We start from the raw sequence: 11,563 nt of genomic DNA, 5'->3' as shown, positions 1-11,563 counted from the left end.
ATACTATCGCCAGTTCTTGCATATCATTTTTCATAGATATGCCATCTGTCTTGACTCTCAGTCGGAGACAGTGGGCTGCATCTTTCAAGCTGGTAGAGAAATTTGGGAAGCAGTTGAAATAAGCCACTTGGTTGCATAAAGATGCTTCAAGGGTTCCCAACAAACTAGCTTGAAAATCTGTTAGTCTATTGTCCTGTAGGACACATAGAACTGAACAGTTTATGCATTCGCGAGCTAGAAGTTTTATGCCTACTTGGACCGCTCCAATATGCATAAATTGATAATTTTTTGATCTTGCTCTGGCAACTTCAGCAGGAGTGATCATCAAAAGATCTGTTTCTCCTGATGTAGAGGGGGTTGTGAATTCCAATAATTTGAAATGATGGCTATCCATCAGGTCAAATGTTCCCCTTTTATAGATCTGTTTGAAATCTAGCTTTGGAATTGAGGAGTTTTTTACCTCATACTCGATTTCGTTATATTCAAATTCTTCAGCATTTAGGAGTTGTACTCCTTTCTTTTTCCCGAAGATGCTCATCATGTTAATATCTCGAGTTTCTTTCGGATTTTCATACCGAATATTAGTAGAACTAGTTGATGGATCTAGAAAAATCATATTTGGAACAGGATTCTTTTCTGGTCTTTCTAATGGTTTGAATCCATTAGCTTTCTTTGTTTTTACTGTAGGCACTTTCTTGTCCTTCAGTATATTTTTCATTGAATCCAGCGTTTTTTGCTGTTCACTGATTTTTCTACTAACACTTGTTAGTTTTTCTTCTTCTGTTTTTGGAAGATCTTTGATATAATCCGGTTTGTTTTCCAATTTTTCTAATTGGTGGAGTATATCAGGTAATTTTTCTAGATGGTTTTGGCATCTAGATAATTCTTTCTGCATGTTCTGATATTTTTCATCAGAGGATTTTAATAGAAAATTCAGTTTCTCTATTATTAAATCAGAAATTGTCCCCATAGGGGATTCTCCTGCTGAGCTCTTTGCAAGCTCTGATACCAGTGATTTGCGGATCTAACCAATGCTCAAATAATCAAGAGGTTTTTGTTCCTCTTTACTCATATATAAGAGACTTTCAATCTCTTCTTCTACTTTATAGATTTTTTCTTGGATTCTGAAGATGATATTCCAGTAATCTAGAGTTTCTCTTTTTAGATTTTCTCTAAGGTGTTTCAATTTTTTCAGTTTTTCTCTTTCTTTCTTTAATTCTTTGCTAGTGTTGTTACAGATAACTACTAATTCAAGTCTATCAGCGATTGAAATGATGAATAGTAAAACGTACTGTTTACCTTTAGAAATAGAGGATGAATTCTAACAACTGCAGTAATAGTTAAACAAATAAATTCAAGATGGGCCCACAACGTTTCATCAAAGAAACAGAATAAAACATAAGAGATAGTAGGAACAAAACGCAATAATACTTTTAGAATAAACAAAAGATGAAATTTGAAAAAGAGTGGGGGTATAAAGGTCTCTTCATGACAAAGAGTGAGTTTTTGGTAAATAGTTTTCTAAAAATGTATCTAGTGGTAATTATCTATAAAGAAATCAACTATCTTTTGGAGTTGCCTTCTTTCTAACTAGCAAAAGTCCCCGCGCTATGCTGCGGGATTTATTGTTGTTAATAATTTTGTATGTAAAGCTCTATTGATGTGAACATTGGGAGAAATACAATTACAGATATATGGTTACTAAAACTATACCATTCAGTTGTTCACTGCTTGAAGAAAAAAAAAGAACAATCAAATGGTGCTTAAAATTGATTTGTCAATAAGTCAGCCAACGTGAAATTGAAATTAGCACCAAGTAAATGATTGTTTAGCATTCTTTGGAGAATCCCGAACAACTTATCAATCTGTTAAAAGTCTTCTTACCCACCTAATCTGTGAAGTCTTCTTACCCTATCTAAAGATCTCAGTTATCTCTGCAAGAGCAAGGGAAGAGACTGAATTAATAATCTGTACATGTATATAGACAAACTGGGACTTACATAGTGATACTACTATGTTAGTTTAGTTAATATGTACATAATGCAGGTCTAGTTAATCTGTACATGTTAACCTGTATTATAAAGTATTATACTATATAACTGCAAATCTAATGACTTTTGCTCACTTGTTTACTTCTCTGTGCCAATCATGAAATACATGTACTAATCTGTACATTTCTCTCTCTCTCTGTGCTTATGCAGGTGAACTGGTTATACTCAAAATTTAGCACAATCACTTGACCATATCGATCCATACACAAAAGGCTATATTCTCTGTCAATTATCAGTAATATGCATTATTGTGTATAGTGATATGACGAAGATGTAAAATGTCAATTGTAAATAATAAAGTTTCCTTTTCCGATTTAATATGCATTGTTGTGGATAAATTGATATGACTAATATGCACAGGTAAAGAGGGAAGCATTGAATCAAATTAGAAAATTCACAGGGAAAGCATAAAGGTAAATGCAGAAATATAACCAAATTGATAATACAAATAATTAAAAAAAAAAACAGTAAAAAGATGGTTTATAGATTTCATGAATAAACTGTCGACTCAAAAACATATGGATCTATAAATTAATCTACAATTTTCATTGTGGATAGATTAACCATACTTAGCTGTCAATTGTTTGACATCATTTAAAATTTTTATTAACTCCTTTAGATTCGATAGAATTAACTTGTACATTTTTATTGGGCAAATAACAGGTTATTAGTTCTACCTCTGTATCTACCCGAGGAATTCTATAAGAGGGGATTACTGATATGTAGCCTACTTACCACAAAGGCTTTATTATCAATAACTTTAATTTCTAATTGATTGTTGGACATGGCATCAAATGCATGTAGACTATTAAAAGTAAAAGTAATAGAATAACATGGAATTGAGAAGAACTTTAGCTCTATGTCATTTTAAGTAAGAGCTTATGGTGTTGGTTATGTCCCTGAACAACATTCAAAGAATCAATTATATTCACCCACATGTAAAAATTACTTCATTACACATTTAGCCAAAATCATAGCAGAATTAAAAAAACTAACACAACTTCGATACAGAAAGGACTCAAAAGATTTGACAAAAATTCATCTCAACACTTGAGAGGTATGAAGAAAATATTTAATGCAATAGCAGGTTAACCATCTTGGATAGTATGGAAACTCTCAAAATAAAAGGAACAGTAATAGGAATAATTCAAGTGGCAGCCAGATCAATATTCATTTTCTGAAAATTTAAAAAGAGTTGTACATTGAATGCTATGTTAAAATGCAGAAACTACCTTTAAGTGCGTGCAACCATTTGGATCTCTTAGCAAACATATAATTCATGAATATTCAATCCAAACAATTGAAGCAGCTCAGCTGGTTTAAAAGACACCAAGAGAGGTTGGATACAGAGGAGTTGGCTTATAAGCAAAGCAATTAGGAATGAATGTCGGGCGTAATTAGGAATGAATGTCGAGCTACGCCTTTTCGGAGGCTCCTGGGAATCAATATCTGGCTGGTTCAAGTATGCATACTTGCTTTTGTCCACCTGCACATGTTATTTGAAAGTTTTCTGTTGAGGAAAACTGTATGACCTGGCTCTCTTTTCTTTGATTGATTGATTGAGAAAATAACTTACCAGTCCTTTATTCCAACACGAATTTCATCATTGTTCTCATGGTAGTCTTCCTCCATCGTTATCTTCATCATTCAAGGACTCCTCAAAAGATCTGTAGTCTTCCTCTAAGCTAATATAGATAACATCACCAAAGAGAATCACACAAAAAAAGACCAAACAATAAAAGGATACTTAAGAAAAATGAAAATGGAACAGATAAAACTAATGAAATTTATTGACAAACACATCTATATGTATGTACACACACACACACACACACACACATATGTATGTATGTATGTGACAGATAAAAGTCATAAAACTAATGAAATTTATTGACAAACACATCTATATGTACACACACACACACACACACACACACACACACACATATATCTGTATGTGTGTATGTATGTGTGTGTGTGTGTGTGTGTGTGTATGTATGTATGTATATATATACACACACACACATACATGGAAATATATGTATGTATGTATGTACATATATATATATATACACACACACACCCCTTTTCAACTCAGGTGATCGTTATGGAATAGAGATGTAAGGAATTCAAATTTTATGTATGGAAATAAAACAGAGGGTAGTTGAAATATAACAGAATCTTTGGCTCAAAGTTTATGTGTCCATACATTCAGATCAAACAAAAGGATCATTAACAGTTACAGAGAGATACAATCAGTCCCTCTACCATGAATTACCCATGAGTAAATGACCAAGAACATATCGAATAGGACTCCCTTAGTCAAGAAGTGTTGCCAAGTTCACCAACTATTACGCAAGAATGAAACAATAACAACGTACCCTCAGGACACCTTTCGCAAGGTAATCCGATCTGTCATCTCTCAACCAGCATCAAGTAATAGTAATACATATATCGTTCCTAAACCCTGATTCTCCACCACTAAGTACTGGTTGATTCATGAACAACAATCAGTACATAAGCACAGAATAATCTGAAGGATGGTCCTTTCAAATTCTATAGATCAGAACACTACCACTATACAGATTTAAACTTTTTACCTGTACTGGTAACAACTACTGAGGCATCTACCTTCATGGACTTCATCTCATCCAAAGTGGCAAGGATATCCGTCCCCCTTTTTGAATCCAAGCATATGTTCTCCAAAGATTTCATGGCGTCTTCCTCTTCTGCTTCTCCTCATCCGCGTCCTGAAAACAAAACAACAGATACCAATCGAGTCATCAAACAATGTACACAACAGCATAAAAAAAAATCCAAAAACAAAAAAACTCATTAAATAAGCACTACGCTTCCTTCCAATACCTCATCCTCATTACGCCAAGGTTCAAAATTTTGTGTAGCCCTCGCCTCCACCACATAGTCGTATGATAAATCCAATTCCAATAGATGATTTGCCGTACATAAAATCAAATACCGAGAGGGAGAGCCACTTCTTTTCTTTCTTTTGTTCTTCCTCCCCTTTTCTTTCTTCCTCTGAATCTCTTCTTTTTTTCCCTTCTTCCCTTCTTCCCCTGTTCTCTTCTCCCTTTTTTTGTTTTTTCGTCTCCTCTCTTTTTCTCTTCGTCCGCAGAACCCAAATGGTTTTGCCCTCTGAAAACCCAAAAGCCACTATTATGCAAACTATAATAGGAAATCAATGATACACAATCGCTCACCCGATCAAATATGCCTAAACTTCTCATGCTATACCCAATTGAATAAAATTAGCAGAAATCAAAGAGCAAAAAGATCCCAATGGAAATCAAGACTGAAACTTTAGTGTAAAATCCAATCCAAATTATGAATCCATAAACTAACTGAGAATCAAGGAAATCTACTTACAGGAGACTTGGTCTTTGGACCTCAACAGCGATCGCAAGCCTGCATACTCTTCTCTGCAAATGGCGTAACACCAATATTTGCAGGACATCAAGTAAATCCCTCCTCTTCCACACTCGCTGATTCTTAGTTCATGTTCATTTTGATAACATGATGCTATTGCGAATTGGATGAGTCCCTTAACCCTCAATCGGCCTAGATGCGGAAGCAGAACCCATTCCCTTTCTCCACCCCTCTCTCTCTCTTTGTGTAGAACAAAGAAGCAGAAGTCCATTTTACAGAGCAAACACGTAGATGTAATCAAAACACGCAGCAGTGGCAGGCTGCGACACCTATCGGGGGCAACAATGCAGAAGTCCAGAAAACAGAGGGGTAAAAACGGTAGTGCATGTCTCAATTGGTAGTCCCGTTGTTCATTGCAGAAAGAGCAGGTATCAAAAAGAATTACCTTGCTTCTGGAGTAGATTGCTAGTGGCTCCTCACTGTAAATAGGAGTACAAATAAGAAGGGTGCTGAAAATATCAGAAATATGAAAAAAGGACATGCTCAATTCATGGGAATTTTTGCAGCATAGCTAGTTTCAACATTGGATGTTTTGGAACGACCTGGAGAACCTAGCCTTTTCCGATCACTTTCGTTCCGACTCCCAGCACCATCTGCATTACAATTTCCATTATTTCTAAAAAAAGAAAAACACAATGAGTATATCAGAATTTAAGAAAGGCAAAACATGCAGGTACTAAATGTCTAAATCCATTACACCCTTCCTCATACCTGTTTGATGGAGTATCCTCCAGAAGCCCAAATCTTAAAACATCAACTGCACAAAAAAAAACCCAATTCAACCTATCAACAACTCATCCGACTAAGTTTGAAGTCTGATTCAACCGAGAATGAAGAAAAAAAAACTAACACAAAAAATTACAGCTGCATGAAGGCTCAAACCTGAGAAATCAATCAAAATACCTGAAGACATGAAAAAAAATATCACCGATTAAACCATAAAAACTGAACAACAACAAAAAAAAAAAATTGAAAATCGAATACCCAAGATTCGTGTTCTTCTTCCTTAACTGAGAAACCCTGTAGAAACTCAATAAACAAATGCAGAAAATGTACTGCAAATCACTCAGATAAAATTCAAAGAAAGCTGATGGCTTATAAAGCCTTACAAATTAGGTGAAAAGCAAACAACACTAAACAAGTGTCATGGAGCATGATTAAAGGAAACCAAACCTACCGCACTACCCTATTGAATAGGGTTTATTAACATAAAACAATAACACAAAACATATCTTATCTTCTTTGGGAGATAAACCTTGTCAGCTTCAACAAATCCTCCCTTAAACTGATGCTCATTGTATCAGTTTATACCTGGCACCAGACACATTCCAAGCAAGTCTCGAAGTTTTTTGAATACCTCTAGCTTTAGTGGTTTAGTCATAGCATCTGCAATTTGATCTTGTGTGTTGCAATAAACCAGCTCCACAGTTCCATCCTTGGTGAGCTGACGAAGAAAGTGAAAACGTACATCAATGTGTTTACTTCTCCCATGCATCACTGGATTCTTTGAAAGCTTTATGGTTGAGCTATTGTCAGAATACACTGTAGTACACCCTCTTTGTGCATGACCAAGCCTTTCAAAAATTCTGCGCATCCATACTTCTTGACAAGCACAGTAAGCAGCAGCAATGAACTCTGCTTCAGTGGTAGATAAGGTAACTACAGGTTGCTTTTTGGAAGACCATGAAACTGCTCCATCACTAAACATGAAAATATACCCTGATGTACTTTTTCGGTCATCCATATCACCAGCATAATCACTATCAGTGAATGCCTCAAGCTTCTCATCACCATTCCTTCTATATAGAACTCCCAAACCGATAGTGCCTTTAAGATACCTGAGCACCCTCTTAGCAGCTTGCATATGTAACTCAGTTGGACTTGACATAAACCTACTAATTAAGCTTACCACATACATGAGGTCAGGCCTAATTGCGGTCAAGTACATGAGACTCCCCACTATTTGCTTGTACATGGTGGCATCTACCTTCACACCCCATTCATCCTTCATTAATTTGAACCCAAGAACAATTGGATTCCTCATAGAGTTGGACTTCTCCATTCCGAACCTTTCTAAAATCTCATTTGCATATTTCTTTTGGCATATATATATATACCAGCTTCATTTTGAACAACTTCAACACCAAGAAAATAACGCATCATTCCAAGATCAGACATATCAAATTCGTCCTTCATCGACTTCTTGAATTCCTCAAACATATATTCATCATTGCCAGTAAATATAAGATCATCAACATATAAACTAACAATGAGAATTTTACCTCCTTCACTCGACTTCACAAATAGAGTGTGCTCATGAGGACATCTTTCAAACCCTTCTTTGATGAAATATGCTTCAATATGACTGTACCATGCACGTGGAGCCTGCTTGAGTCCGTACAGGGCTTTGTTTAGCTTGTATACCTTCAATTCATCTCCTCTCTTCACATAGCCTTGCGGTTGATGAATGAAGACTGCCTCAGTAAGCTCCCCATGTAAAAACGCACTCTTGACATCTAGTTGATATACCTTCCAATCTTTTTGAGCAGCAAGAGCAATTACCATTCTAATGGTGTCCCATCTAGCCACTGGTGCAAAAACTTCGGTGTAGTCAATCCCATATTGCTGTGCATACCCTTTTGCCACAAGTCTGGCCTTACCTTTATCAATTTCACCATTTTCATTCAACTTAGTCTTAAAGATCCACTTCACCCCAATTGTTTTTGCTCCAGCTGGCAAGGTTGTTAACTCCCAAGTATGATTCCTTTCAATTGCCTCAATTTCTTGATCCATTGCAACTCTCCACTTAGCACTCTTGAAAGCTTCTTCAAATGTGGCTGGATCAGTGGCAGAAGTAAACATGACAACGTTGTTTATTTCTTCTTCTTCAGATAACCCTTCTCCGCTCACATAATCTTGCATCCACACGGGTTGCATTCTTGTCCTCCCTTCTTCTGGAACTTCTTCTTCTTCTGCATCATCATCATTCATATTTTCCTCTTCACTTTGAGCAGACTCATTTTCTTCTTCTTCACTATCACTCCAATCTAACACATCAAGCCTCACCTCTTCAGCAGTCTTTCCCCAATCCCAACTTTCATCCTCTTCAAAAACCACATCTCTACTTACTACAATACGTTCAGATATAGGATCATAAAGCCTGTAAGCTTTCGATTCTTCGCTCATCCCCAAAATCACACACTTGTAGCTCTTATCATCCAGCTTCTTTCTCTTAGCCTCTGGAATGTGAACGTGTGCAATGCAACCAAAAACCCTGAAATAGTGAATAGCTGGTTTGATCCCACTCCATGCCTCTTCAGGGGTCATATTCTTTACTGCCAAGGTAGGGCTCCTGTTGAGAATATGGATTGACCAATTTACTGCTTCAGGCCAGAATACTTTTGGAACTTGTTTCTCCGACAACATGCTCCGAACCATATTCATAATGGTTCGATTTTTTCTCTCGGCTACCCCGTTTTGCTGAGGGGTGTAGGCTGCAGTCAATTGCCTACTAATGCCATGTGCGCTACAGAAAGTGTTAAACTCTTAAGAGGTGAATTCTCCTCCTCTATCAGTACGTAAACATTGAATATAGTCTCCTGTTTCTTTCTCAACCAGGCACTTAAAACTCTTGAATGTGGTAAAAGCTTGGGACTTCTCATACAAGAAATACACCCAGGTTTTTCGACTATAATCATCTATAAAACTGATTAGGTACCTTTTTTTGCTATTTGACAATGGCTTGATAGGTCCGCAGATGTCTGAGTGTATGAGCTGAAGTCTGTGTGAGGCTCTCCACATGCTCTTCTTTGGAAACGATTCCCTGTGCTGCTTCCCTACCATACAATCTTTGCATAACTTGGATGGCATCTTGAAGTCTGGTAAACCCTTCACCATCTTTCTGTATTGAAGAGTTCTTAACCCTTTGAAGCTTAGGTGGCCATATCGACAATGCCACAAGTGAGTGTTGTCTTCAGACGTTGTTTGGAAGCAAGCTGAGGCTTGAGGCAACATGTTTGCACATATTGCGAACATCCTGTTAGCAGACATCTTGATTTGCATGATCAAACCTTTTCTTGGATGATAAAGCTGGCACATTCCATTCTGGATTAGAATTGCAACTCCCTTTTCTTGCAATTGTCCAATGCTAAGCAAGTTATTCTTCAGCTCCGGGATGTAGTACACATCTGTGAATACTTGTGTGACTCTATTGGCTTGTAGTCTCACATTACCCTTCCCCATGACTGCCATTTTGGAGTTGTTGCCTAGTTTTACAAACTGTCTAAATTGCTCATTTAGATCAGTGAACCATTGCTTGTTGCCACTCATGTGGTTGCTACAGTCGGAATCGAGAAACCAAACCTCCTCCATCTTAGAATTGTTGAGCTCAACGTATGCCATAAGTAACATATCCTCCTTCTCATCGATCTCTGCATAGTTTGCACTTTTCTCCCATTCAGGCACTCATATTGAAAGTGCCCTAATTAGTGACATTTGTAACATTCTACCAGTGCCTTATTAAACTGTTGTCTGCCCCTTCCTCTTCCTCTACCTCTAAAGCCTCCTCTTCCTCTTCCTCTTCCACCAGCTCTGTCTTCATATGTGACTTTCAATTCTTGTTCCTCTCCTCCATGGCCTCGCATTCTCTGCTCGTGTACAAGAAGGCTGCTCTGCAGTTCGTCGATGGTCATTGTAGTCAGATTATTGGATTCTTCAATGGAACACACCACATAATCAAACTTAGCAGTCATCGATCTCAGGATCTTCTCAACAATAACCAGCTCTGCCATATTCTCACTATGAGCCTTCATCTTGTTTGCAATTGTGAGGGTACGAGCAAAGTATTCATCAACTGTTTCTCCTTCTTTCATTTGAAGCATCTCGAACTCCCTTCGAAGTGCTTGCAATTTGAACACGTTTCACCTTTGTAGAGCCCTGGTACTTCTGCCTCATTGAATCCCATATGTGCTTTGCTGTTTCTTTGTTGAGAATTGTCTCTATAATTGTTCTGTCAATGGCTTGAAATAAATAATTTTTCACCTTCAAATCTTTCAGCTTTGCATCTTCAATTTGCTTGCGTTGGCCCTCTGTAAGTTCAGCTCCTTCTGCTGCAGCAGGTATCCCATTCTCCACCAAACTCCAGTACTCTTTCGATCTTAGAAAGTTCTCCATGAGCATAGACCAGTGGTCATAATGCCCGTCAAATCTTGGTATGGCAGGTTGCACAAAGTTGCTCTCAGTTGCCATGATTCAGTCACTCTCTATCTCTAAGAAAACTGCGGTTTCTTAGCTTTCAAACTCTCAATCAGGCCCTGTGAAGAGCTCTGATACCAAATTTGTAGAAACTCAATAAACAAATGCAGAAAATGTACTGCAAATCACTCAGATAAAATTCAAAGAAAGCTGATGGCTTATAAAGCCTTACAAATTAGGTGAAAAGCAAACAACACTAAATAAGTGTCATGGAGCATGATTAAAGGAAACCAAACCTACCGCACTACCCTATTGAATAGGGTTTATTAACATAAAACAATAACACAAAACATATCTTATGTTCTTTGGGAGATAAACCTTGTCAGCTTCAACAAACCCATCACCAGCCTTTCAAAATCATTAATAATCTTAGCCCAAACCCCAAATCAGTGACATAAAAAGATTTAGTGTGATTTTGAAGAAATTTTTTGAAAAAAAACCCAGTAAATACCTCTTAAATTGAAGTGAGTTGTACTGTGTCTCTCCTCGACGAACCAGACCCAATTCTCTCCCCCTCCCTTTTTGCGAGGCAAATAAGCTCTCTCTTTTGCGTAGAGAAAGAAGGACATGCAGCAACTCTACTATCTGTCAGCTCAGCATGTCAACAGGTGGCAGGGGAATAGAGTAAAATTCGGGTCAGGCAACGGGGGCAAAAGCGGAAGCACACTGTTACTAAGGGAGTACTGTTCATAAGCTACAGTACCCCTACACTGTATTAGTATATAGTAAATTTCTAAAGCTTAGACCAACAAAATTATAAACTTTGTAGAAATCTCACCTACCTACAAAATTATAAACTTTGTAGAGATCTCACC

The 11,563-nt window shown here is 37.3% G+C and overlaps 1 long non-coding RNA gene across 11 annotated transcripts; it reads right to left on the bottom strand.

Annotated features, from left to right (window-relative positions):
* Positions 1-1,617: 1,617 nt before the first annotated feature.
* Positions 1,618-11,322, bottom strand: LOC133712356 (uncharacterized). Of its 11 annotated transcripts, XR_009847309.1 has the most exons (10): positions 11,200-11,322; positions 6,346-6,398; positions 6,207-6,252; positions 6,038-6,111; positions 5,436-5,914; positions 4,917-5,204; positions 4,433-4,801; positions 3,628-3,736; positions 3,284-3,537; positions 1,618-1,934 (listed from the first exon to the last, which is right to left on the bottom strand). It is a non-coding gene; the product is annotated as an uncharacterized LOC133712356 (long non-coding RNA). The 11 variants fall into 11 exon arrangements; XR_009847306.1 differs by lacking the exon at positions 1,618-1,934 and having other exon boundaries at positions 2,791-3,537; XR_009847334.1 differs by lacking the exon at positions 1,618-1,934 and having other exon boundaries at positions 2,791-3,537; positions 6,047-6,111.
* Between the last annotated feature and the right edge of the window lie 241 nt (positions 11,323-11,563).

This window comes from Rosa rugosa, chromosome 1 (genome assembly GCF_958449725.1).
Source record: "Rosa rugosa chromosome 1, drRosRugo1.1, whole genome shotgun sequence".
NCBI lineage: Eukaryota > Viridiplantae > Streptophyta > Magnoliopsida > Rosales > Rosaceae > Rosa > Rosa rugosa.
This window is presented reverse-complemented; position numbering and strand designations above follow the sequence as displayed.